The 27734-nt window shown below is 41.2% G+C and overlaps 1 protein-coding gene across 2 annotated transcripts in view; it reads left to right on the top strand.

Annotated features, from left to right (window-relative positions):
* The first annotated feature begins 7918 nt into the window (after positions 1-7918).
* ARHGAP24 (Rho GTPase activating protein 24) overlaps positions 7919-27734 on the top strand; it is a 244367-nt gene continuing 224551 nt past the window's right edge. For both annotated transcript variants that reach the window (XM_026068474.1, XM_026068473.1), the window contains exon 1: positions 7919-8213. The gene's annotated coding sequence lies outside the window, so the exon portion shown is untranslated. The remainder of the gene's footprint in view (positions 8214-27734) is intronic.

Genomic DNA, 27734 nt, shown 5'->3' with positions numbered 1-27734 from the left:
CTTTGCTTCTAAGTGGCTGGAGAAGCTCGCTGGGCCAGTGGTGGGATATTTGAAGGGCTCCTGACTTGATTTTTCTTCCTCTTAAGCCTGTGCATTGCATATGAAAGTGGAATTGCTCAGAGTTTGCACCTAGGAGAGCAAGGGGAGACTATGCAGTTAAACAGCAGTTAGTAGGAACATAACTATAGTATTAAGTTTTGCTTGTGTGTATATACAGATTTTAAGAGTGTTGGCAAAAGAAATCCAGACACGTACTGCTTTTCTCCTGGAGGTGTTCTGTCTTGCATACCTGTGGTATGTTTTTTGAATCACTGGAAATAGTAACAGAATGCTTTTTGGTGCAATAGGTATAGTGTGCGATTGTGCCTGCTCCACAGCCACAGTGTATTAAAGTCTTTATATTTGAAGTGATTCTGCAAGCAGGATGTTATCTTTTCTGCTACTGGTAAGCCCCAACTGTTAAAAAATTAGAGGCAATATTAACTCCCTCACCAAAAAGGAAAAAAATCATGATGTTATACTAAACAACCAAACCCAGTAATAAACATATCAAGTAATTTTAATTGGTCTTCTGCTTTTGGGACACTTTGCAATTTACATTTCAAACTTTTTTCCTATAATAAGTGTTAGATGCATATTTTAACTGAAGGCATAACTAACATCACAGGACTCCAAGATTTTAACCTTTAAGGAAAAGACCAGATATTTTCAAATCCATAGTAAAATCATTGTTGACAATATAGCTTTCACTATGAACAAGCTGAATTAATTAAGAAAGTTAGACTTCTATGTTGTTAAATTCTTCCTTGATTTCTCTATGTGAACTAACAGCAAATCTGATTTTTAAGCCGTCAGTATAATTCTAACTACATCTGTTCAAGGCGTGTAGTGTCTGGAGGTGTTTAAGGCCTGGAGAACAGCAAACGCAGACTGGAGACTCTTGTAATGAACTTGAGCAAAGTGGAAAGCTGCGAGTTAGTTTCTGTATGCAAACCATACCAGTACCTTTGATACCAGTACCTTTGATACCAGTACCTTTGATACCAGTACCTTTGATACCAGTACCTTTGATACCAGTACCTGGAAGTAGTCCTTGCTGTGCGGGCTGTTTGCAGGGAAACTGGTCGTCTTTGTCGTTAATGAACAATCCCTGCTTCAAGTGTTCACAGAAGGGGGGAAAAAAAAAGGGGCAAAACATGCTAACAACACTTGTGAAGTGAGCTGGGTTCAGAAACGTTGGCAGAAGCCCTGTCTTCTGGAACTCCACGGAGGGGACTCTGCAGCCTGGTGGGGCTCATGGCTTGAAATAAAAATGGATAAATGGGCAACTGCTCTGGCTAGCTAATATTTTAGGCCTTGTTGACGTAGAAAAGTTGTACTGCTTGAACTTAAATAACTTTTATCAAGGATTTGTTTAAACCAAAGCACTTTTTTTGGTTTAACTTGGTCGATCCTGGTCCCTGTAAAAGGAACTGTAGAAAGATTGTGTATCAAGCCTTTTCTGTTTTAACACTAATTTCAGCCAGACTGCTGCAGCTGCAAAATGGACAACTGAGTAGCTTTATGTAATGTATGGCAGAATAGAGGTGTTAAAAGGTAGATTGTATTTTGTAAAGGGAAAAAATATTTTCCCAGTGTCAGTATTCCCTATGGGACAGACATAAAAGCCTTTTTAACGTGGATTTCAGCTTCTACAGAGTTGTCCTTATTTTTGTTGTTTTTATGCACTTGAAAATATATGTGTATTTTGCATAAGGTCAAGGACTTTGCAAAATTTTATTGAACGAATTGAGAAGAAAGCGATGAAATCTGTAGGTTGGAAAGGTTTTATTATGTTTAGAAAGGAAATGAAATGAAATGTTCTTATTTAATTCTAAAATGTTCTGTGCAAACAGGATCCAGAATTTCTTTTATGTTAGTTTGAGCTTTGACTGATATTAGTAATTCAAGATTTACTTCTGTAATGGCTTCACAGGAAAGCTTTTTTTTTTTCCTTTTTTTTTCCTTTCTTTCTTCCTTCCCACCTCTTGTAATGCCTTGTAGGAATACGCGTGCTTGTATTTTGTGCTTCTGACCCAAGGACTCAAGATCTGTTACACTTCTGCCTGTCCTGCAAGTCCAAATTAAATTTGCTTTATGTCTGGGAAAGGATAGTATGTTTATGCTAGTAAGGGCTAATTCCAAATTAATCTTAGAGCAATGCTGGAAGATGTTTAGGAAATGAAAGCCAAGTAGCTTAAAATCAGATCTAATCTAAGATCCTGGCAACAGCCTTATAAAAGAGAGTCAAATCTTGTAGTTATGGAGAGCTTAAGCAGAAATGTTAATTTTAAAGCTTTGTGTATCTGATTTCAGTCTTTCTGGTTCTACACTTCTGCACTGATCTGTCATGTCATATGCCGTCACTGTTTCTGTTGAAGCTCTGTTCTGTGGCTACTGACAATTTTTGAGTTCTGTGAAGGGACGCATTAGTATAATTTGAAGCATGTCTTAGAATGGAGATGTTTTCTCAGTCAGATCACAGCTGAATAAGCTTCCTTCTGTCTGTCCAGTATAACCTCATTTGTTATTCATAGTGTTTTTAGTACAACTCCAGACTCAACAATCTGAACTCAAAAGAAGTAGAGCAGATAAAATTGTTTGGGCTCTTATAAAAGGAGCAGAAATTCTCTGCAGAATACTGACATCCGACCTAAACACTACGTTGCTCTGAACACTCGCACAGAAGGGAAGAGGGAAGTGATGCAAAAGTTTTTATTAAATAGAATATTTCAGATCTGTAATCTGACTTGCCATGTAACATGAGCATCTCCTGAGTCCTACATTAATCCCACTTATCTGGGCTGGAAAAACCAAACATGTAGTTTGCAATTACTGGATCATTAAGTACAACTAAAGATTGCACCAGAGCTTCAGTTGCAAAGCAAAGGGGCTGGAAAAACTTGTAGGGCAGAGTGAGAAAGAATCTAGAAACTGATGAGGAATATTCTGTTGCAGTTCAGGGGGCAGAGGTGAAAGTGACTGGATGGCCATGGGTTCTGCAAGGTGGAATGAATTCCAGCTGGACAGCTAGATTTTGAGATGATTTAAAGATGCACAAAGTTCTCCAAATGTTCCTGATGCCACCTGAGTGATCACAGGTGGTGATTACTAGAAGTTTCCTGCATGTGTAGGAAACATCTCTCACTTCTCGATCCATTTTTAGATGTGTCAGTTTGTGGCCCTGTTTCTGAGCACTTACATGTCTGTGCTTTAGGGCTATGCGTATAAACAGCTTTACTCATTTGTGAAACATCTTGCAGGTTCTCTTCTTATCGAAACAATAAAGATGTAAGTTACTTTTCCAAGTGTCATCCATCAATTCTGAGTGTGACTTGCCCTTTTCATGCTGGGGAGACTAGTGATTTGTTATGTGAGAATATTCAGTGAGCTGTAGTCGCATGTTCTCCAGCCTTGTTTCCTTTAAATGTTTTTTAACCTGTTATCCTGAATTCTGGTTCTTTCCTTATTCACAGCTGTAAGAATGGATGAGTAAAGGAAATAGTGGTGAGCCAATACGCAAAGTCCGAAGAAAGTCAAAACAGTAGTTGGAAAATCCTTCATTTCCCAAGATGTAGTAGGCACTGGAGAGATAATATTTCATTTAGAAGTGAATTTAGGATAAGATGAACTGATTTTCATGACACAGAGAATGGAAAATGCCTGTCTAGCATGTTACATAGTACAGCAAACTAGGTGAGAATAGGATAAAGAGACATTTCCCAAAATGTGTAATGAATTTGATACCTTCTTCTCCATCAGTGTTAGCCAACAAACTGTAGGGGCAGCAGATGCTTTCTGGGTGTTAGTCACAAAACAAAAAATGTGGTAGTTTCTCCTGCTTATTTTTACGTTTGCTCACTTTCTTGCCAACACACACAGTCTGTGTCTGTGTGCATACATATCTCCCTAGAGAGGAGACGTCTCCTATGCTCTAAGCTATGTCATCCACAAGCTGTGCAAACCTACTCTTACTAGACAAGAAAACAGCAGCAAAATGAGAATTTCACTTGTCAAATGAAATACTTTTACTTTGCTCTCTGGGTTTCTGTGGGTTGGAACTCCTCAGTGTATCTCTCTTGGGTGTTGACAGCTGCTCAGTTACCTTCAGCAGTCCATTTAAAATAAACTGTTAGGCCTTCTGCATTGTCCAGGTGAGATGGTAAGGCTCCATACAGTGAAACAGGAGGCCACTCCATGTGCCACCCTGTGGCCATAAAAGACTTGAAGGGCAAGAAGGCTTGGTGAAGCATAGTGCTGTAGTGGTATTAATAATTACTGACTGCTTTCTCCACTGGATGAACAAGCCAGAGGGGACTAAGGAGAGGTATTCTGTGACCCCCTCCTCCCCGCCCCCAACTGACCATGCTTGCCAAAGGAGCCAGTTTGCCCAGGCAGCCAGAACAGCCTTTAGAATTGCCTATTCATAGATGTGCTGAGGACTGAGCAGGCCCAAGCTGTCCCATGAAAATGAAGATTTCAGGCTACCCTTCTCTTGAATGCTCAGATAAGTGTTTCTGTTTCGTTCTATTAGACTATTTGGAAAAAGTGTACTGTTTTTCTCCAGTGGGAAAAGGTCAAAATCTGACTTTCTGCCCTGCAAAGGCTGAGGCTGTTAGATTCTCAGTCTGCTTAGGTCTTCTATACGAGGAAGTAGGTAGGAGACGTCTTGGCATGGAAAACTGTCCGGGTACCTGTCAGCTCCAAAACAGGCTTTTCTTAGCCTTCGTTGTGTATTGCTTGGAGATGGATAAGCTGCTGCCCATCATAGATGCGATCCTACTGGCCTTTCCTTATTTTAGCTGATGAGCGACTGGCTACTGATGATGTACATCTAGAAAAGGTATCTCGGGTTGAAGGTTTTCAAAGCAATTTACAAACCAGCTCATTAAGCTGTGAATATGAGTTGTTTTACACTCTGAAACTCGGCATTGGAAGGGTATGAATTAACAAAGAGTAACTGCTGCAGAGAGAAGCAACAGTAGCAAAGGGCCATCAGTAAGCCAAGAGAATAAAGAAGGAAATCTGACTACAGAAGGTCTTGACATTGGTTTTTATTGTAATTATGTTCTAATACCCAGACTTGTGTGCAGCTCTTTAAGGACGAGCAGCTTTGGAGCTCAGTTTCTGGAAGCACCTGTGTTGTGAACATGGGGCTGTGAACTCTCCGCTGCAAGTGAGCTGGGCTGGCGCCCGACCAGAAGGTCTGCATGTACCCATGGCTGCAGCCAGCAGTTCCAGTCTGCCCTCCAGCTTGTTTCCTGCTTCTCCCTACGTTTAGAAAGTACATTGTGCCACTCTCCTTTCTCCCTGGTAGCTGGAAATTTCCCTGGGGTTACTTCTCTTTTAAGAGAACAGTGCAGTACCAGAACAGTAACTTCCTGTAATTTAAACAAGAGATCTTGTGTGTTAATATGGCTGTTGTTCAAATGAAGGAAAAGCAGAGAGCTGTGGAGATGTAAGTTACAGAAGTGCCCGAGTTAAGTTTTTCTATAATGTTGATTTTTGTGATGCATAAAGTGAGGCTCCCATATGTACAGACACCTCATCAGAGCAGGCATGTTCCTTGATGGTGGAAGGCTTCCCAGCCTATTAAAAAATGCTTTTTCTAGTATGTCATTCTGGCTGTTGTCCCTGTGAGCCTGCATTTGGCTGCTAACCAAACTAAAAGCCAGCACAGGTATCCTGCTGTGCATGTGTTTAGTTCTGTCCTTTTCCTCCCCATCTAAAGTTTATGCATGTTTACTTTCTCTTCCTCAGCTGCCAGATAACTGTATACCTCCCAAAATGACACTGGCTTAGTCTCGGCAAGGTTGAGTGGTTTCTTAAAGCTTGTGTGCTTGTCAAGAGAAGATGCCTTTTGCTGGGGTGCAGCGTGTAGTTTCCAAGGCTGGGGATCTCTCTTGGCCTCAACTCCGTGTTTGGAGGAGAGATGGTGGGAATGCCTTTGCTCTGCCTCCTCCTTGTTTCATCTGTAGTGGCTTTCTTCCCAGGGCCAGGAGCTGGGACCAGCCCTCATGCTTAGAAGATGACTTAGTTCTCTCTTCTGGCTCATTATCTTGAAACAGGATAGGAGGTGAGGAAAGTTTCTTAGGTATTCCCCTTCATTCATAGTCTAATATCAGGGCTGACTGCTGTGTGGTATGGTCTTGGCCTCTCTTGCAGTGTTAGTCAGAGGCAGATCTCAGAGACTTGATTCAGTATGCATGGTTGACCAGACATCCTCATTACTGTCGCTCTGTTACAAACACAAGCTGCTCCAGTACGGTAGTAACCCGCTGTCCCTGCTGCAACCTATGGTATATTGTAAATTACAGTATGCAAGTGTTTTTCAGACCTTGTTTATTAAAAACTTCGTAGTCCTGAAGAATTTCTTGGAGAATTGTTTGTCTTCGAAATTCTGTGACTAGGTCTCGTAGTAGTCAGGATTATTTAGTGCTGCTGTGTTGGGTGGAGCTGGCACTAGCAAATACAGAATCGTGAGAAATGGGCTGTGGGAGGGAAGTCGATGCGCAAGTGTGACTGGATCTGCCCAGGCTACACACTCATTAGATGCTGAGATTCTAGGTCACCCAAAACACTTTTCCAACTTCTGCACATGTGCCAACTCAAGTCAGCAGGGGAACATTCCCATGGGCCTAGTATGTGTAGCTGAAAATGGGCAGGGCCTTGTCATTGGTGTGTACAGCACRCAGAGCCCTGCTTGGGCTTGAAAGTGTAATGTGCTTTTTCAAATATTATTATTAGTAAATTCTTCTTATGACCTCATTGCAGTGCAGCATTGGAAATGGTCTCTCCATCAGAATCTGAAAGAAGAGACCTATTACCAGACCGCCACAGCCACCTCACGTAGAACAGTAATACAGAGTATGAGAATTTTCCAAGAGAAGTCGTGTTTCCACCCAAACACAGTACCGTGGGGGTCTGACGTGTTGGAATGGGGTGGCGGGAGGGAAGGCTGAGACTATTCACTATTGCCCTTTCTGAATATGGGGAAAAGAGCGGTGCAGTCTCGTGCTCAGACTGAGTCACTTGAAAGCAGAATAGAGAATCGTGTCATTCAGAGAGGGAGCAGCAGCTCCTGAAACCCAATTACAGCTCCAGCTTCCATCATAATTCCCATTACAGTTTCTACTGTGCCGCTGAGTCAGAGCTGGGCCTGCGGAGAAGGCACGCAGCCCTCTGTACGTGTCCCAGGGAGACCCCCGTCAGACACGCACAGGGTAAAATTTCTGTTCCCTGTTAAATGGGCAGTTGTACTAAATTGCAGGCTGTAGATGAGTCAAGGCCACTTACAGTGTGCTTAGTTGAATAAAGAGGCATGACAGGCAAAAAAAAAAAAAAAAGAAAAGAAAAAAAAAGGGAGGGGGGATAATCTACTTAGAGTCACAGTGTTTTTGTCAGTCGGTTGCTGTTGCCTGTGTGTGCAACAGGAGAGAAGTCCCTTTTCCCGAGGGCATGCTCAAGTTGCTGTGTGTGCAATGGGCAAGGTCTCCTATAGAATTGCAGGTTAGGGCTTTGAGAATCACAAGGCGTAGCAGAGATTGCATTTCTTAACCGTGCAAGAGTGTGGACCCCTGCTCTATAGCAACAGCAAGCATGGTGAAACAGTTAACAGAGGGTCCGTGAGGCACTGGCATGGTCACGGATGCTGTGTTGCTGGGATTTCCAGAGATGTCTGGGAAGCGAGCTGGATTCCTCCCCGGCGCAACAGCAATGCTGTGAGTGTGCTCCAGTGCTGCCAGCTGCCAATGAAATCTGAAACCTGGGGCTGCGTCTGAGGGCTGGCCCTGAGACGCTGTTCCAGCCTCTCGTACCGTATATTTACACATTCATACACACGCAGTCACTCTTTCTAACTTCTTAGGCTGTTCTTCACGCGGTGGCTGGGATTTCTTGAGGGCATACAGTGCGAGTGCAGGGCTCCTGTGCGGTGGTAGCAGTCCTCAGGGTCTGTGTGTGCACGGATGATTTCACCGTTTGAGAGAGGGAGGAGTAAAAGAAACTTCTCACCGCAGTGACAGCGTGTTTTAGCTCGACAGTTTCCGAATTTGTCTTAAGCCACCACGTTTATGGGTGAGAATATCAGCTCCATTTGTGGAAGATAGGACTGCTCATCTGGAGTGGTTTTGGAGCTTTCACTGGCTCGGGTCAGCACTGCGGCTGCAAACAGGGTAGGTGGCATTAAGTTGTTTTTTATCTTGGTGACAAAACTGTATGTTCTTTACAGGACAGATAATTACTGCAGACCAGGAAGCAGTGGCAGCAGCTGTCTGTGACGGCTGTTCTTGTCTGCCTGAGGGAGGCAGCTCTAAGTGTTCAGTTACACACTATTATTTCTTAACGGTGCTAAATACTTTATAGCAGCATTCTTTTGGGCTGGTTTCAGGGATACAAGCTGAATATGCTGTCGTCTGACTACTTGTTGGCTTAAATATAAATAAAAAGCCCTTTATGATTTCTGCAGTCTGCATGATAATATTCATCTTTGGATTTGTGGTGGTTCTCTTAACCTCCTTTTACACAAATGTGGGGCATTCAGAAATAACAGGCTCCATGGGACAGACTTCAGAATAAGCACTTTGATTGTAATTACCAAAGGATTAGGGAATCTTGAGTGGATTTTAAAGCTACTGAGTGGATTTCTTTTTACGATTAGATAGTAGTTGTCTTTTTTTTCCTCCTTTGAGTTTGTACAAAATATTTATCTATCTGTCTTCCTACTAAAGTGGATATATGTTGCCAGTTTATGGGTTTTAGAGTGGTGAGTACTGAGTGATTCTTATTTGATGTTGTTAGAAACGTTGTACAACAAATGAGTGGAAATAAACTGCGTGGTCCTCTTAAAGTTAGCCCTTGTCCTGTAGAGGTAGAAATAAGAAACCAAATTCATTCTTTGTGTAACTGTAGTGACTTCATTCTTCTGAATTTGTTGGATATTAATCTGAATTCTGTTTGTCTGTAGTAAGTAGTGTGGTTGCTGTGAGAAGGCAATAACTCTTATTAGATCAGCAGGTAGTAGGACATGAGGAGAGTAAGTTGTTCTGTTGGGGAGTTCTTCTGTACCTGTAAGGCAGCAGTATCTTCCCATGCACTTGGGCAAAGGATTCCCCTTGAGGTAAGAATTAAGGGATGGAGATTTATCAAGACAAGGAACAGAGCACTCTTTCCTCACTACAATCAGTTTATTTGCAGCTAGTACTTACAGAAGGCAGCATCTGGGTACTCATAGTTACAAATACGTAGACAGAAGGAAAGATTGACAGTGAAGTGCTGATCTCCAGTCCCTATGAAACACAGATTTTGTTACTATGCAGGTTTTGTTACTACAAAAGGCATTTTATGGCACACAGTAGAGTGAGTCGCAAGTTAAAAATAAATATTCTTAGAACTCCATTTTTTTTGTGCTTGATGTCTCAACTTTATTTGTCTGCCTCTTTTGATTGTTGCCTTGTCCCTCTGCTGCTTTTTTCTTTTCTTGTATTTTTGGCTTTCATCCTGTTATGAAATTACATAGGAATAGATTGCAGTAAGTGGTGTGCCTGCACACAAAAAGCCCCATAGTAAATAACCCAAAGGAAATAGTGAAGAGGACTCAGCTCACAGACGTCCTTCTGCAGAGAAGGAGTTTCTGTTCTTCATGCTGTGCTGCAATGCATTTCTGGGCTTAAGTGAGAGGGAGGCAGCAAGTTACTCCTTTAAGACATGTGCCTCTCCTGTAGTGGCAGGCTGGTGCATGAAGATCACTCCTTATAGCTAGGGTCAGTTTTCTGAAGACAGAGTTTAGAAAGTTAGAAATTAAGCTCCCTTAAGGGCAATTGCTTCACAATAATAGGCTGAACTCCTGATAGGGCCATGTCTTCAGAAGTAGCTGGAACAGAAATCCCCTGCAAGTTACTTGCCCAGCTATAGAGCACAGGCAGCTTTCAGGACCTTTTCATCTCCTGCTGCTTGAGTCAATATGTAATTTTTAAACAAGTCCAGAAAAAAGTGGGAGTTGTAATTCATGGTGGTTAGCTTTAAGTGATTTGCATCCTACTACCTTTAGCTGTCTTCACTGCAGGCTGTTTGGTGTTTATTGCAACCTGATGGCCTTTAGAAGTATGTTTTGTTCTTGGAGCTGTTAGTGATCTGCTTTATTTGTTTTGAGTTTTTCTGAGACATGAATAAGAAGAAAATGCTGGTGAAGACTGGCATTTTCAGTGTAGTACCAAGATGGCATTTGTTGTAAACTCTTCTACAGGTGAATGAACTATGTTAGTTCTCAGGTAGGAAGCAAAGGAATGATGCCTTTTCTTCAAATACCAAAACAACAACAACAACAAAATGGATGGAAAATCTCGTGTATTTTTTTTTTTTTTTTCATCCATTGTATGGTAGTTTGCTTCCTGCAATGTTGAAGACTCCAGGTTGGGCAGGTGGCCGATACTGCTGGACTCCAAGGAAATGCACAGCTTTGTATGAAACTTGTGTTACTTCACTGTCTGTCCTTGGAGTGACAGAAGCTGGAAATGACAACAGAGACTGAATTTCCAGGTCGCTCTCCCTTTCTACAAGGAAGCCTGCAAAAACTGCTAGTGATTGTATTTGTATTAAAATGTTAAAGAAATGCAAGGTTTTCAAACTATTTAGAATTGTTGATTGTGTTTAGGAGAAAATATTGATTAGGTTTCTTTTTGAATTGGAAAACAAGTGGCTTGCTTTTGTAGTGCTCCAAAAGGGCACGAAAATACCAGGTGTCTCAAAGATTAGTGTTCTTAGACTTCAGTAGCATAGCAGATGTCAACAAGCCCTGCTTTGAGACAGCTAAACGGACTCATTCATCTGCAGAGAGGTATTCAAATGAGGCTGAACTCCCAAACTTTTAGAGAGGTGGGAAGAGAGAGTGGCATTAGGTGGTGGAAGTGTTACTGTGGGAGCCAGGAGATGCTGCCTCGTAGTGGCGCTACTACTGGACTCCCAGAAGCAACCTGATGGTGTGAGGAAGCTGCTTTGGGCCCTGCTCTGTCCAGAGCAGGCACCAGTAGCTGGTGCCTCCCCAGGGTTGTGGTTTTGTGCTCTTGCTTTCAGTAGGTACATGCCATGCTCTGTCCGCAGGCCAACTGTGGTACCCAGGCTATAGGTGGCTGATCCTGGTGAAAGGACCTTCATGCTGAGAACCTCCTTCCTATTCTGCAGTGTCTTGTATGTTCCCCAACTCTTTCCTTCTTCTCAGCTTTGCCAATTACTGTGGGGCTGTGACAGTGTGGATGGTAAAGATAGGTAGAGAAAGGATGGTAAAGAAATTTTGTATTTGTTTAATTGATTATGAAGCCAAAATGGACCATAAGCATCCTTGACTTAATTCCTGTTATAAGCTAGACCATTTCTTTTAGGAAAATATTATTTTTTGTATACAGAAAGTCAATTTATAGACTCTCATCCCAGTGCACTGTGAGGTATCCCCTATATAATTATCATCAGTTTCTCAGTATGTGTTTTACTTCTTGTTTAATTTGACTGTCTTTAGCTACTGGCTTTGATAGCTCTGATTCTCATTAGGTCTTCACAGCCTTCACTATCCAGACATCTGCTCTCTCTAGAGTTACTGCCTTATTCTTTACCTCGTCTCTATAAAGCCAGAAGATTGAATTCCTTCCTTATGATCTCCAGTTGTTTGTTTATTCCAATCATGTTTAAACTGTTTCCAGTTTTCCAAAATGCTTCTGGACTTCTGAGTACCAACACTGAAGTCGATGCTTTAGGTGAGGTCCTGTCAAATCCAGAGACATAATGACCTTTATACCATAATTTGCTTTCTCCTTACTACTCTTCTTGTGAAGGTGCCAGAGATGTGTCTCTTTGGTTGAACAGGGATCTGAGTTTTTTTGGCAGAAGGATGCTCTCGGATACTGTCACTGCTTCACAACTTGTGCATCTGCTGAGCTGGAGCACCCAGATTGGTGCACAGACGGCTGTCTGGCTGTCAGTCATCCTCTGTAATTATCATTTCCCCACTACTGGTATCACCTGCACCGTTCTTCAGCTGTGGTGCTGTTTTTTTTCTTCCAGGTCATTGGTTAAACTGCAAAATAAGGTAGTTCCTCTGAGACTAAAAACCACCTGCATTATGAGGCTTGATCAGTTAGTTATGGTTTGTGACTTATTCGTTAACCGTTTCAATTCATTTTATTGTCTGCCTGTCTCAGCTCTTGCTTTGCTGGGCCTTCCTAGTCAAAATGTGGCGCTACACCAGGCCAAAGGCCTTGAAGGAGCAGGTTAGCTCAGCGTTTTTTAAGCAACCTCTATTGCTTACTGTAGTACTGGTTAGTTGTTTTTTGTTTGTTTTTTTGTGCTCTGCGGCTCAGTGAAACAAACTTCAGCAACACATGTTGAAATCCTTGGTAATGTTTATATGTTTTCTTGTCACGAAATACCTTTCGTATCCTTGTTGTTCAGTCTTGTGCAATTATGTATAATAGCAATTATGGATAATAGCTCCCTTGTGAAGAAGGTGGCTGAATCTCTTTCATGTCTGTTGCTTCTAAAGAAATGTTTTATTCCTGTTCTCCTTTTTCCCACTTTTGCCTGTGCTTTTAGAGCAGCTTAAAGTTTAACTGGACTGGTGTTCTTGGCCTGCCAAATTGAACAACCACAAAAAGTGTTATGAAAGGTAAAAGAGAAGAAAAGAGCATATTTTTTCCAGAGTCCAGGAGGCAGGCAAGCACTGAAAAGGGGAGAAGATCCCCGCAGATCTTGCTAATTGAGAACCAAACATGCCTTTTCGTGCATTTGTGTAGTCCGGGCCAAAATGTGTTGGCTACAGGACATTGCTTGAGCTATTTGCCTCTTTTACGAGGATCTAGAGTGCTCCATTAACAGAGAGAATAGAGCCTTCCAGTTCATCCTTTGCAGAATGACTGGACCTAGGGCTCAACAGGAGCATTTTGGTTTTTCACCAAGTTGTCTCTCTTGCTGTTTCTCTTACCTCCCTCAGCTACCGCATCCTCTGTTGTGAGAAGAAAAATGTGAAGGGGGTAGAGGTGACACCAGAGGAATCTCTTGCTACCCTAAAATGCAAGTGATTTGCAGCTTAGTTGAGCTGGAAAAGGTTTAGAAAAAGGTGACCAGAATGGTCAAGGATATAGAGCAGCTTTTGTGCAAGCAACAGCCAAGCAGGAAAAGACTCAGCCTGAATGTGACATGACTGAGGGGGAAGCAGAGCAGGGAAGGCTGCATTAATGAGTGGCATGGAAAGTGTGAACAGAGGCCATTTGTTCCCTTTCCTCTCTAGTACGCTAACTAGGGTGTATCGAAAGGTGATGGTGGTTGGTTCAAAACGGTGGAAGGGAGGTAGGACTGCACACCTTCTTTACACCTTCATTGTAATTAGAGATGCGGAAATGCTTGCAGCAAAATGTTGTGGTTACTAAAAGGAAAACCCAGGTTTAAGGGGTGGCTGGCTGCAAGTATCGTTATGTGCTTGTCCTGGTTCTTGTGCTCATCCCTGGAGGGTTTAACTTTGGCCACAGTTCGAGACCTAGGATCCTAGGCTGGGTGAACTGTGGCCTGTTGTAGCTGTCCGTTTGTTTGGAAGTCACTTGGGAAAAACAGAATAACCTGATCATCTGCCTCTTTCTGGCCTACCGGTGAGGAACTGAATGACCATAGCAGACGTGCAGTTTGGCATAGACCTATGCTATTTTTGAAGGCTTGCTTTTCTTCATTCAGAAAGGGGTGGGCATTACGAAGGATAAAAGCTGGTGACTTAGAGCATGCCGTGATGCATATTTTTGCCTTTGATTTTTCAAGATCACCATCTCATTTTCAAGTGGTGCTGTTGGGATGAGTGGGCACAGCCTTACAGAATGAGTCTCTTAAAAAATGAATCACATGAGTTGGTCACACAAATACAGATCATCTGAGACAGTTGTCAGCATGCTGGAGCGTACCTAAAGCAGGGATTCTTTTCCTGAATATCCTACTTGACAGCAAGCGCCATAGTGGGGTGCAGAGATGGAAAATGATTATGCTGAAGTGCTGCTGTGCTCCAGTAATCCCAACGTGCTAGATTAGTGTTTAGCAGATGGGAGAGCACTGTGGTCAAGGGAAATTTAAAGTATGCTTACAGCCCCTATTGAGTTGCTTGAGAAAGTCTCATCTGCTGTCTCTGCAATATTTTTCTATCAGCTTTGCTTCTCACTTTTCAAATCTTACTCTAAGGATCAGCTGGATCTGGAGACTGGCCTCCTCAGCCACAGTGGTTTTACATTGTTTCAGTATTTGGGGGCATGGGGGGGGAGTTTAATGCTCTCCAAACTTTTAAATAACTTTGTGTGCTACAATAGCTTCAAGATCTTATTACTTAACACTTATCACTGTTACTGTGTGTATTTAGGGCTGGCTATTCAGTTTATTATCGTAATGGAGTGCTAATCATATTCACCTGACCTCCTTGAGCTGGGACCAAGAAATAAAAATTGCAGTTATCCATGTATAGCACAGAGCAGGATAAAACTCGCTCCTAAAGCTTCCTGTTGGAAGCTAGAAACCTGCAATGCTCAGACAAGTGTGTGAATGCAGATGTATCTCGGGGATAAATAAAGGCTTCTGGAAATATTTTTTTAATGATATCATTGCCTAATTATCTTTGTATTGTCTTGGAAAGCATGCTGTGTAATTTGTGGTCTTAGTGTTGTTGTTAAACGTGAGATGATGATGATACAGGAAGGAAAAAATGGCTGTGCGTCTGCTTGTAATAGTAAGCTACCTACCCCAGTATTTTGGTTGTCCACAAGAAGGCAGAACAAACAGCCTATTTGCTGTATAAGCTTCTACATGTAGGAGCCTCTAGACACTTCCTTCAAGTGTTTGTGTGCCTTGTTGTTTTCTGTGTGTGTGTGTCTTTTTGGTGGGCTTGAGTTAAGCTTTTACCTTTCTTCTGGGAATGAGATCAAAATCGTGTGTCACACGCATGGATAGTCACCGTGGTTATCTACTGTAGAGTGGTTTTGCAAAACACAACAAAAAATTCTGGACACTGGAGAGAAACTTTGTCCCTGGCAGTTAAAATATTTGTGCAGCTGTTCTCACAGATTTTTTTTCTTCTTTTTTTCAATTTCTTGTAAGAAGCAAGCTAACTGAGGGAGAAATGCTAGGGGACCTGACTGGCGAAAGAGCAAACATGCTATGTCCTGTAACTTAAAGATAGTGAAGGACCTTGTTTTTAAAGGACTGAATTCTTATTTATATTTGCAGTTTCAAAGCATGTTTAGGCTTTTTATTTAGCAGAGGTAAATGAGAATCTCCTAGGATATGCTTTGTAGGATGCTTTGCAAATGGGCTTTGCGCTTCAAAATGTCATTACAGTTGTTTGGGATCTTAATCAATGGGATTGCTTTATCTCTTCAGTCGCTGCCATGTAAAATGTGCTGAGTTTAGAAGTTAATGGGGAAAAAAACTGGGTCAAAAAGCTTACTGTGACAGGTGAGGAGTTCTGTTTGCAGAGTGGCCAAAAAAGTTTCAGGATCAAAACATAGTAGCAAAATCCCCATTCTTCTAAATACATCAGTGACTGGTTGCAAGATTGGGGACTAGTTTTGTTCGTATGTATAGCAAAATCTAGTTCTGCGTCCAGTGCAAGACAGGTTTATTTGCAGTGCTACTTGCTGGGTTTTTTTTGGGGGGAGGGTGGGGAGGGTTACAACATATGATGATCTGAAGCCTTGAAGGTGCTGTTTTCTGGGGAGTGAGGTAAATGTACTTAAAAGGTCAATGGATTAATTTAGATGTAATTATTAACATTTGATGCATACTCACAGATTACTGCATTATGTAATGGAGTCTGAGGTGTTCCTTAACACTACAAAATGGGGACAGCGGAAAGTTACCCCTGTGATGCAATAACACTTAAGTTTGTGCGTCCTATAGGGGAAATCTGACAGCTTTTATGGTATCTCTCTCCAGGATTGTAGGATTTGAGTAGCTTTAAGCCCCAGCTCTTGAAGTAGTGGAATGCAAGAATTTCAACTCCATTTTGTTTCTAGCAATTATGGATTTAGATTAAGAAAAAAAACCCCAAAACTAGCAATTTTGAGCCCTGAAGGTCTAAAACCAAAAAAACCCTAAGGCAAAGGAAAAGGGATTGTGATTCTCAGCTAGTTGAATGGTTTGTATTCTTACCCTCTGAGCAGCAGCACAAATCGGAGAAGGCACCTATAAAACATGAAGCAATTAAGACTTTATATGTTAAATAATGGTTCAATTATTGGAGATAGAGGAGAGTCATTAACTGTCATTTCAACCAGCATGTAGCTGAAATTCCTCCTTCTCCCGGGGGAGTACAGCACTTGCCATGGAGTCACGTAACTTCATCCTTCAGAAATGTATGATAAATGGTATTTGAAACCCATACATTTGTATAAACAGAGATCTACGATGGTGCGCCAGTGTACTTTGTTAGGTTTCGCTCTCAGGGGACACAACTATGTGAGCAGCAAGAAGCTGAGAAGGAACTGTTATAAGCAGTGTTTCTGAATAATGAAAATGTACAAAAATAATATTTATATGTGTTTGTAGGTAAAAGACAACTGGTGCTTTTCGATTGTTACTTTATCCTTATAAGCTGGTATACATGTGATGGCTGTTGTCTAGACTACTCTGACATGTTGTAGTTATCTTCTGTAAAACAAGATCAGATCTGGCTTCATTTGTGTAATCTAGCGAAAATAGGAGAGCAGCCATAAACTGTGTACATAAATATATCAGGTGGGTAAACATCAGGGAGGGAGCAGAACTATTTTAGGTGATACTGCGTGAGTAAGTCAGTTTAGACTGGCCGTGAATATGTTGGAATGAAACAAGAAGTGTTACTAACAGAGAAGGAGAATACCTGGGTAGCCTTGAACTGCTGGGGCAAGGACGGAGGGGAAATATTAAATTGTTGTTCGGGTGGTGCTTGTTCAGGTTCTGAACGTGACTCTGTGGCAGGCTCCACTGTGGTTTCAGAAGCTGGGTTTTGTGAACCACGAGGTCCTTTCCTAGCCTGCCTGTTCAGCATGTGTGCTGTAGACAGATGTACAAGGCAGACTAGTCCCTAACCATACTAATATAAATGATGTGCCAGGGTGAGAATATAATCCACAGCAAATTTACATCTTGTGCTTGCTAGTACCTCTTTTTATTTATTTATTTTTTTAACTACAATTCTGTGGTTTAGTGAGTCAACTGTTCAATAACTACTTTGGTATTTCTGGTAACTTCACTAATTCTGATGAACTTACTAGGTGCTAGCGTTGGTGTTATTTAAAAAAAAAAATCTGCTCAAATCCCATGATCGTTTCTATTCGATCTAACTGTTACTGGTAGGCTTTATCACATACAGTAACAATTCTTAATGGTGCCTGTTGTACTAGTCCATGAGACTCTGTACAGGAGTAACCATGTTATTTACTTCAGACTCTTGCCTTCTGCCAGGTATAAGGGGAAAGGGAAGTTTCTGGGAAGGAGCAGTGGGCAGGTGTGCCGACAGCTGCATAATCGAGGAGCCTGGCATGGCTCCTTAAGCACAGCACTTGGAGCGTCTTGCGGTTGGCTGTGGAGTCCTCTCCTGTTTAACATGTGCTGAATCCCCACGTGTACCTCTTGCGCTCCTGTTGCGGTGCTCTCCGCTGACCCCAGGAAAGGACTAAAGCAGCTAGTTGAGTGCATACTGCATGGCACAGTCAGTGTCGAGACTACTTATCACATAACGAGATTAAGCCTTTGTGCAGCAGTGCCATGCAATGCAGGCTCATGCAGCTCCTGATACCTTTCCTTGTCAACTGGAAAAGTGTGGAACAGGAGTTCGACATAGGGGTGGTCCTCTGCTAGAAAGAAAATCCTAAATGCTGAGACTCCCTTCGGACATCTGCGTGTTACTCGATGGTGTCACTCCTGGGACACTGCTTCGGAGATCTTGATCTCCCAGCATGAACAGGAAGGCTGTGAAACATGAGTTTTACCATTCTTTATTTTCATAGGGAGTAACAGAAAGTGGCATCTTACCAGAGGGATGTAGTAGTTGTTATTACTCTATTTATGACTATGCAGTAAGTATTTCATATCTTAAGTGTTCAGTAAGTAATGGTAATTTACTGTATAACACCTGGGGGGAATCCCAGTAAAGGAATTCATTTCTGCTCTGTGCTATTACACTGAATGCTGAATGAGCCCAGGACAAGAAAACAATAAAGAAAAGGTCATGCTACTACAGTGGTAAGGGAGAAATGGAAATAGTGAGCTACAAACAGTGCTACTGATGGGTTTCATAGGACATCCATTTGTGCTATTTTAGGTTTTTTTCTGAGGATCTGAAAAACAAGTATTTGTGCTGCGTGGTCAGGTAGGGATGTCGGGGAATAGATCCTTTTCCACTTAAACTGGTAAATTGTAGACAGAGCAATTGGGTTGTGATGATGGATGTGGAAAAGAGGCATGAGGAGCTAATTATTTCTCAGATGGCTAGTTGGATTTTTTGCTTTTTGGGCTGGAGTTCATTGAAAGCTTTCACCTGTTATTTAGCTCTCCCTTAGACCTCATTATTATCTTCTGACAGAAGGATCCTTGGGCTTCTGCCTTGAAAATGGACCTGTTTGTTCCCCTTCTGACAAGGGCAGCTTTGTGCTGCTGGGCTTTGCAACGAGCTACCAGCTTTGTAGTAAGTGAAAGGAGGAGTCGGTGTGGAAGCTTTTGTAGCAGTTGGTGACACTGCTCAAAACACGCAGCTGGACTGCAAGCCCTTCGTGTCTCGTGAGCTTAAACTTGTGAGGGAAAAGTAACTTTCTCTAGTAACTGTGGTCGTCTTTGTACCGCTATGTGGTACGTCGTTAAGGAGCTGAACTCCCTTCTCAGTTTTATAGTTGCAGTGTTCTAGTCAGGATGGGGTGATTGTCTGGATATGTACAGATGAGGCCAAAATTTCATGTCTGAGGCCTTTGATATCACTCAGTTATGAAGATCTTTAAAGTCAGGTGATAGATTTTTTTTTTTTTTTTCCTAATGCCATAAAGTGTTTAAGGCAACTTTATACACCATGGCTTTTTGGAGAAAAAAAGCGTGGTAGCTGTGATGCGTTTTTTCTTAGCTCTTGCTGAATGTGATGGTTTGATTCCCCACCCCCACCCCGTAGGAATGCTGCTTCTCCTTTTGGAGCTACCCTTTTGGTTCTGCATTCATTTCTGAACCTTGGAGGAGCCACACGATGAACTACTGTGTGTGACAGATTATTGGGCCATTCAGTTTCCTTTGCCATGTTCTGTTAAATACAGAGGTGTAACTTGAATGTGCTGTCAGATGCCTTATTGATTCATAGCCTCATTGCTCCTTTAATCCCTAGCTGGGGATCAAAGCTCTGCTGTGGGATATGGTTTGTATGCATCTTAGTCAATGTAGTCTTGAAATACTCAAAGCCTGTTGTAGCTTTCTGTAAAATCTGTACTTTTCTGTCATGGAAAGCTTTTCATTGCATGTTACAGAGCTTTACCAAGTCCTGGTCTTTAATAAACGTGGTGCACAGCTCCTCTATCTTTGATGTACTGAAAGACAATTTTTGTTTTCTAGTTTCATTTCAGTTCTTTAAGTGATAAAATTCTGGGATGGAAAGGCAGATAAGATGAATAAAGAAACTGGTTTTGCTTAAACGATGGTCACTTTCTTCCCATTTTTAGACCTATGGCATGCTTAGAGAAAACACAGACCATTATCCAAACCTCCTGCTGAAGGAAGACTTGAACTAGTCAGATGATGAATGAGGTAGTCTGGGCTTTCCAGAAAGCCCTGTTCATCTGCTTCTTATCTCTTGCGCCATCTATAGAGAAACTTCCTGATCAGATTTAAGCATAATCTTGGGAGATTGTAGGTGAAGTTGTCCTGTCAGCTGTTCCTCTTTCACCTACGTAGAAGTTAGGGTATTTAGAAACTGAGCTGTAGTGACTACTGCTGCAAGTCTTGGATTTATCCACTCCAGTGCTTCTGAGCCTAGATAAATGTGTAAGATAGGTATTCTGTTATATCATCATTTAAGTTTATTTAAGTATCCTTGTCTGTGATCTGCCTTTTCATGATTTTAAGCAGCAAAAGACAACTCTTTCCTTGAGAATAACAAAAGGTATTATGGAAGTGCCTAGAATGATAGAAGCCAAATAGTAGGCATGTCAAAAATCTCTCTATACAGGGAGATTACTGGCTGCTTCAGCCCCTGGTTCTTTTATGTTTCCATTTGGTGCTCCTGTATGTTGGTGGAATTACTAAGGACATTACTCGGCCTTCTCAAGCTACTATGTTCGGTTCACTTCCACTTCTTTCTTGCTGGCCCTCTTTTTTTTGGCAGAAGCATTGCCTGGGCAATTGATACAGGAAAAGTTGTATTAATAAATGATGGAGCCAGTACTGTTGCATGTCATTAATCAAAGATGTTGAGGATGGCCAAGAGCAACTGCAGTAATACCATAGGGAAAGAACATCTGCTTCTGAAACTGGGGAAAAACAATGCAGAAATGCAGAATACTATGAAATGTCAAAAATAGCAAAGTGAGTAGTAGTGGTGGGCCCACTTTGAAGATGAAAGTATTTTCTTAATTCCTGTGGTAGCCGTGTGCCTGTGCTACACAGGATAACAAAACAACTTTTCTTTCCCATCTGAAGTGAATTAATGTGGGTAACATCTCCGTAGAATGGTGCTGGCACCTCTTCTGCTACGGGTACTTCTGAAACAGAGAAGAGCATGATGATGATAGTCATTTATTGTATACTGGCTGTGGTATAACAGTGCAGCTGAAAGGATGTGTGGAGGCTTTGGGATGCTGACTAGAAAAATATTAAAAATGTGGAACTGGTGGTAGCAAGGCCATTTTTGGATTAGTGTAAAGTTTAAATGCCCATGGTTAAACTAGGATGTAAACTTAAGAACACACACAAGCTGCAAGAGCGACTGGAGGTCTGGAAAACCTAGATGTTTTGTTGTGTTTATAAAAGTACATAGAAGCACAGGTCCTCGGCGCAGATGACTAGCAATGAAGGGGTTCAAGACCTATGTCTGCAAGGAAAATATGAGCTATTGGAAATGTCAAGAAATAAATCACAGAACCAAGCAGGCCAGTTAAACAAGCTTCTGAGTTGGAATATGTTTAAAAGTAAGGAGGCTTGAATGGCTCTTCTAGTTTTGAACTTGGGTGCTTAGACACATTGCTTGGAAACTGGTTTGAGCAAATAGTTTTATCTGAGACTTAATGACTGAAAGGGGCACAAAAAGAAGCTCTTGTTATTTGTGTGTGTCTTGGCTCGTCTGTCATTTGCAGAATTCTCAAAGCTAATAAGTTAGGCAGAAGTAAGTGCTGTGGTAATGGTGACATGATCCTGTAATTTCTTCCTCTTAACTGGTCTATTAACATTTTACAGAGCTCTTTAGAGAGTTTCTTTAAACTGGAACGTCTAGAATTTTGGTGGTGGTGCTGAAAAACCTCTTCAAGAACAAAATGGGGGATTTTGCTGAAAGGTTATGTGAAATGTACTGATTCTGACAAAGTTTTCATTGGAAAGTTACTGAAGGTGAAGATTCTCACTCTGAGCACGGCAAGCTGGTGAATTCAATGCAAAATAGATTATTAGATGTACAGTCCTGCAGAAATCCAGGTTGAAGACTTGCTTAAATGGAGACAAATGTGCCATAAAACTTGAAAAGAAGAGTTAGGGAGAGTCATGGATCATTTGGCCTTTGATATCTAAATTAATTTAATATAGACATTTGCCTGCTGAGCATCCCAGCTGCCTCCTGAAACGCCATATACCTGGCCATCTCTGGATTTCATGATGTATAAAAGGAATCAAGTGTTTAGTGTTACATTCAGAGATGGTTTTGATGCTCAGTATTCCAAATCCTGGTGGTAATTCAGTCACCTAGACAAAATAATAGTCACCTGTGCTGAAAGGTAAGAGGCAATGGAGCAGTGTTTAATTACCTTAGGAAAACAGATAAAAATGGCAGCGGCTTTGCTTTCCTTTTACTTATGTAAGAAGGCACTAAGCCTCTGTCTACACTGCAGAGCACTGTACTTTGTTTTTAATCAAGAAAATGAATATAATAATCTGTAGGTTTAAAAAATAGGAGCTCCCCACCATGTAATCAATATTGTAATTAGGAGGCCTCAAAATGAGTATTTGCTGGGTGAGAATCAGTAGGTTTACTGATAATGAAGTTCTGTTTCAGACTCATGGCAGCGTAGCAGGCAGGTAGTTTGCCCCTTTGGCTGTTCGTGCTTGCAATATGACTATTAGCTGTCAGGCATGCTAATTTAACGATGCTGTGGAGTCAACTCCAGGAAGTGGTGTGGAATGGGGGAGGACCCTGGTCTTAACGCTGATGCATTTAAATAGGGTAGGGTTGAAGTTGTTTGGTAAGCAGGTGTTGCTTGGACAAGGAGGCAGTGATTTTCTTCCCATGTTTGTTCTTTTCTTTATGGAAAATTGGAACTACTTTGTCTTAGCAATCCTGAAAGCGTAGCCTCAGACCCGTTGCTGCCAGTACCTGTTAATGGCATCCAGGGAGGCCTGGCTTAACTTTGGCCTGATGAGTTAGTTATTTTCTTTGTTTATCTTGACAACATTTTGATAGCTAACAAGCAAAACTTTGAGATGTATATGTGATTGATTCATGCTGCTTTATTTTTTTTTATTATTAGATATTTCATTATAGAGTACCCAATATTGCGTAACTTTCTAGTTCTACCGTCTTCCAGTGTTTGGTGAGTAGATTTTGAGTTTCTTTTGTGGAGCTTTTCCTGTTGTCCCTCGCTACTCTGTTTTATATTATGCTACTGTAGTCCCACAGAATTTTGTGGAATAACCCTGATTTGCAGTGAGGTAGGTGAACGTGCTTGCAAAAATCATCTATCACCTGAGCATCTGCAGACTTCTCTGCTGAAAAAGGACTGTGTAATGTGGAAAGTGCATGACAGGAAAAATTGAAGACACTTCTAGCCTGCACTGAAGCTGTGCCTCCTCGTGAAGTACTGCTAAACTGTGTTTTAAAACACAACATTTATTCTCCTTGTCCATACAGATGAGTAATTTAGATGGAATGATGTAATTTGCAGAGCTGAAAAAGATCTCCGTGGTGGAAAATCAATAATTGCATGGCTCTCCAGGCTTTCAGTTTACCCAAGCTGGCATTTTTTCAGTGGGTTCGCTTCCTGTTACTAGTCATGCTTTATGTCATTTGCTAGCACAAATGCGTGCCTTTGCACAGCTGTTCAACTTTCTAAGGCCTTTTGGAAAGGAAATGTTAAACGTGAACAGTGTGCAAGAAACACTTGCAAGAAAAAGTCAATTGGGAAACAGACATGGTCTCGTGTTATTGATCACAACCATCAAACACAGGTAAGCAAAAGTCTAGCCTTCACCTGGCTATAGAGTTCGAGAATATTTCGTTGAATAGAGTATTTTGTTGAATGTTGGCCGACAGTTTACAAAAATACTGCATTAATTTGAGTAGTTGGAGGAGGACGTGCAGAAAAGTTAAATGAGTTATCACAAATGATCTCAGGTGTTGCAGTGGCTGGTAAATTGTCCAGTGGTGAGCTGCTGAACTTGGAAGCTACCAGCTGTTTTTGAGTGGTGTTAAAGACGAGTCCCTCATCATTTCAGTCGGCTGTCCATAATTCCATGTCCTCGCTTCATATTGCCACGTTCTAAAAGCCACGTAACAGGCTTAAGCATTGGTGAATTGCAGTGTATGTCATGAATGATTCAGTCATTTTTCAGTATAAATTAATTCAGAGCAAAGGGCTTTTGGATAATTCATGCTTTTTTGCATAGTTATGCTAATTTTGCTGTAGCTTTCTGCAGCTAAAATAGAGAAGCTGTTCATCAGAAATGGTTTATTTGTTATCAAAGTATAATGAACTCTTGTAAGATTTGGTGACAACTGAATACAAATATGCTGTAATAGGAGCTTGTTTTTACCATTCTTTCAGAGAGCCAAATTTTGACTGGCCCTTTTGTGGGTGTGCAGAGCTGGCAAATTAAAAAATCTATCTTCTTTTGGAGACAACAGAAGGCAAAGAAGCTTCCAAGCCTCTGCGTGGCTATAAGCTACCTGAGAGCTGGTGGTCATCACAGCTGCTGCGGACAGTGGACCGGAAGCAGTAATACTTCTTTCGGTGCATTCAGTCAGATAGTGTCCATGGCACGTGTTTTACACAGGAGAGCGTGCCAGGAACATTTCATAGACAGGTTTGGGGTGCACACATTATTCCTGTGTGTCAAAGCTGTGGGTTGTTCCCACTCAGTATATCCTATCCTCTCTACGTAGCAATACGTTTTGGCGTGTGCTATGTTCGCTATCAGAGACCTTAGAAAACACAGCAACTGCTGTGCGGGGAAACTGCTGTGCTGGGTGGGGTTAGTTAGGTATGATTATTAATGAATGTGTCTTGCTTTTTGGACTTACTGTCGCTTGGTATGTTGAACTACTGTAGAAATTGTTGTCGGCAGCTTCACAACCTGTACAGTTTTACCGATACAGTTTAACACACCTTTCTCTCAAATAAAGCTTTTACCGTTGGACTTAGTGTACTGTCATTATTGCCCTTAGCGTTGCTGGTAATGTAAAGCAGTCTGCTCGCATGAGGGATCAGGTTCGTGACCTCAGAGTGTATCTACTATGGGCTCTTTGCAACTGATGAAAACTTTTGTTTGGGGAAAAATTTTATTTATATTGTGTTCAAAGTGTCCTGAAATCCACTTAAAAATACAGAAAAAATATTGCTGAGAAAATGTGGTATATAAAACAAGAATCAGGGAAATGGAACCAAAATCCACAGGCAATAGCGAGACTGAAAAACAGAATAGAATATATTTTGATACCTTTGAAACTGTTATTCCAGTTGATTGTATTAATCTACTGCCTTCAGAAACTGAAAGAGGGGAATTTTATGCCAATTAGTCATGTGGTTTATAGAACAAAAATTAACTGTTCAAAGGTGCAAATGTCTCAGTTCTTGCTAATTTGTCTGTCACGTGTTCATGTTTGTTAGAATGCCTAAATTTTGTTTTTTGACCTGTGAAGAGTAGATGGTGTAGTTGTACAAAACACTGTACTAATATCTTTTACTTCTGGGATATTTTCTGCAAATACAGTAAAAATAATTAACAGTAAGGGATACTAAGATGTGTTGTCCTGAACTGTTGTAATTACATAAACAAAACCACATTTAAGTCTGACATGAAATCCTGCAAACCTCAAAGCACTGGAAATTTGGAACAGTTGGTTGAAGAATTTTGGCTTTCAGTGTTGCAATACTGAGACATCTGGCTAAACAGTAAAATAAACATGTTTTCGGAGCATGCGATCCATATTTATATATATGGTGATCATGAAAAGCCTTGGGTTTATGGAATGATAGTTATCAGGATGACTGAAGATGTGTGAATCCAATCGGACTGTCATCTTTTTACTTATTGCATATTTGTATGAAGGTAGAGCGCGGAGAAACTAACTGAACTAATGCCAAATGCTGCTCCTGTGTTTCCTGCTCTGAAGAAATGGTTTAATGCAGGAGGGGTCCCTCCTGAAGACTTAAGGGCTGCTACTGGGCAGTGGCGCGTGTGTGTGTGTGTGTGTGCGCGCGTGTGTCTTCTTTTTGTTCTCCAATCAAAGGAGTATTTACTACTTACTCACCCTATGGGATGGTTGCTTTGCTGGTGTAGTTCACTGCCAACAGACGTTCTTGATGGACTTCCTGAGCCCCTGCTTTGCTTACCTTAATGAACCTGTGTTTATCATCTTCCCTCTTAAGTTGTTGTTGTTCTTCTGTGTTTGCACCTCCCAAACATCTGTGGAAGGTTTTGTATTCTTTTCTCAGCTGCCACGGCATCAGTCCAGCCAAGTGCTCATCTTCATTTCTCTGTGCTGAATGCCTTCCAAGTTGTCTTTGTTTTTTTTCCAGGGGAGAAAAGTCACACTCGGAAAACAAGCTGATGATATGTTGTTATGATGTATTGTTTTCCATACTGAATGGGAAAGCAAGTTTGTGAATAATTCGTTATGTATATTACCACCGTTAAGAAACAGTAATGCAGAAGGAGACCTATACTCTGTATTTCTTTCAGGCTATTCTTATCGGAGAAGACAAATTGTATTTTTCAGATGTGAACCTTTATTCTCTTACCATGGCTTATTTCTTATACCTTTTGTGTTTGTTCTCTGTCCATCTTATGTGATTCTTACAGTTCTCTTGAGGGTCACATCATCTTTTTAATCTTAAAGGTATCCTGCTATGCAAGAGCAACCACTTCTTTAGGACACAAAGGAGAAAAATCCAGAATAGCTTTGGCAAAGTTTGAGTTATGTCAATTTTTCAGTCGCTTGCAAATAACCCCAAAAGCCTTTTCTTTTGGGATGCCAGGACGGCTTGCTAAAGATTTGCTTTGAAGATTCAAAATGTAAATGTTTCCATGGGGAGAAGTTTGCTGCAGGGTTGCTCCAGTGGTAGACGCCTGTGGAAATCTGGACCGTGAGGTGAATGCTCCCAAAGTCCCAGGTATGAAGTGTCTCTTATAGGGTATCCCAGATTTCTTAGTGGTTGCTCAGAAAGTGTCACACTGCTGTGAGACCCCCTCTCATCCTTCCTTTCTTCAGGGCAAACCTGAAGTAAAATTGCACAGCGAACCTTGATAAAGATAAGGCAGGCTTATGGTGGACTAATGGCTTGAAATCTGTTCCTTTTAAAGCTGCTTTTTATTTTTCATGCCGTTGTGTGCAATGCTGTCTATTTCGGGTTCTTTTTATATTTTGCCTCCATAAATTTGCCCATTCTTTCCCTTCTTCCCCCCCACCTTTATTTCTAATAACCGGGGGGCTAGATTATAGTGTGTATCATGTGTGTTTGCCAGAGAAAGAATTCTAAGTGATATCTGAAATATTTTACTTTGATAATATCCTGGTGTGTCTAAATTGGCTTTTGTCTATCAACTGTGATGCTCTTGTCTTTCGAGGTATGACTTTTTTTTTTCATTACAAGATGCTTCTTGTGTGCAGAACTGGGAAAGCCATTTTGTTCTAAGCAGAGTAAAACTGCTCATAGAAGAAGCTCCGGTTTGGTCCACTTGGGGTTGAATTGGCTATGGAAACTCAATTTATGGCTAAATAACACTAATAAATTGAAGAAACTTGCAAGAAGATAACTAAAAACGTAACTAATCCTCATCTTACAAGTGCATTAGTTTCCCATTTACAGTGGCATCAGTTCGGAGCATCCAAGTTTCCTCTGATATAACCAGGAGAAGAATCTGTGTTTTTATATTAGATTTCATGTCAACTTCCATGAACTTCAAAAAGAGTTTTGAATGCGATCTGAACTTCCTCTCTGCTATTTCTTTCTTCTGGTTTCAGGATGTCACAGGTGGACTGATTCATGTAACTAACCATTATTGGGAATTTATCAATTCCTTGAAATCTTTTCTATTAGAATACTGCACTGCTTGATTTTGAGCATATATTGTGAATTACCATATAATATTCTGTGTATTAGCTTTGAAGATACTAGGATGCAAGTATCTTCAAAAAGGAAAACAATTCAAATTTGGGATTAGAAGGTATTTAGAATGGTGGGGATTTTGTTTGGAATGTCAAGTCCAAGCTTCAGATAGGCCAAGTAGGTATGTGATCATAATTTCACTTT

The sequence above is a fragment of the Apteryx rowi genome, unplaced genomic scaffold (genome assembly GCF_003343035.1).
Source record: "Apteryx rowi isolate R43461 unplaced genomic scaffold, aptRow1 scaffold_270, whole genome shotgun sequence".
NCBI classification, from domain to species: Eukaryota; Metazoa; Chordata; class Aves; order Apterygiformes; family Apterygidae; genus Apteryx; species Apteryx rowi.
Note: the sequence above shows the minus strand (reverse complement) of the source record. Positions and strands in the feature narration are given on the sequence as shown.